Source organism: Elephantulus edwardii, unplaced genomic scaffold (genome assembly GCF_000299155.1).
Source record: "Elephantulus edwardii isolate Elephantulus edwardi_28Jun2011 unplaced genomic scaffold, EleEdw1.0 scaffold00178, whole genome shotgun sequence".
NCBI classification, from domain to species: Eukaryota; Metazoa; Chordata; class Mammalia; order Macroscelidea; family Macroscelididae; genus Elephantulus; species Elephantulus edwardii.
Genome location: NW_006399928.1, coordinates 941,761 through 942,652, shown reverse-complemented (window position 1 = coordinate 942,652; position 892 = coordinate 941,761). Strand labels below are relative to the sequence as shown.

The 892-nt window shown below is 31.1% G+C and overlaps 1 pseudogene; it reads left to right on the top strand.

The window, feature by feature from the left end:
- The first annotated feature begins 765 nt into the window (after positions 1–765).
- LOC102863299 overlaps positions 766–892 on the top strand; it is a 1,498-nt pseudogene continuing 1,371 nt past the window's right edge.

Genomic DNA, 892 nt, shown 5'->3' with positions numbered 1-892 from the left:
AAATGGCAATGATCAACTGTAATTAATATTCTAAAACAAAGTATTTCTTAATGATTGAATGAAAAGTAATTTAAAAATAAATTTGAGGTGTGCCTGAACTACATCATAACTGATTCATGTACATGTGAAAGCTGGACAATTAATACAGAAGCCTGAAGATGAATTTTATATGAATTTGAATAGTCATGATGATCAAGAATATTGAATGTCCCATTAATTGCCAAAAAAGTTACAAATATTTTTTTGAGAATTAGCAACCAGAAAGCTCCTTAGAGACAATAATTTTGAAACTCCTTCTTACATTGGGCATCTTGTGAAGATAGACTAGTTTTTTGAAAATTAAATCTTGTTAGGAAGACAGAAGGTCAATGATAAGAGGATTCTCTTCAAGGGAGTGTATTGATACACTTACTATAAACTTTTAACAATTCATAAACACAATTACACACACTCTAAAACCTATTAGGAAAGAAATTTAACACCTTACACAGATAGTGAAAGTGCCTCCTTTTGTGGTGTTAAAAAAACCACAAAACACAAAACAACCCAAACCAAAAAAACATCAAATTATGGTGCAAAAAGTTATCAGTAGATGGAATTATATGAAGGTGGTGGGGGATTTTTTATTTTGACAAGTAAAAATGTCAAGACAAAGGCAAAAGATTTGTACTTTTTAATTTATAAAGCATTTTTCCTCTCAAATTTCTTTCTGTCAAATTAGATTTAATGAGAGAGTACTATTTTTTAAGGAGCTATTTATGTAGAATGACTTTAAGAGTAATGTATTGGCAGCATCAGGATGGATGGTGAAGAGATTGAGATTGTACACAGCTTTAGTTTGCTTGGCTCCATAGTCAACAGTCTTGGCACCAGCTGCCAGGAAATTAAAAGG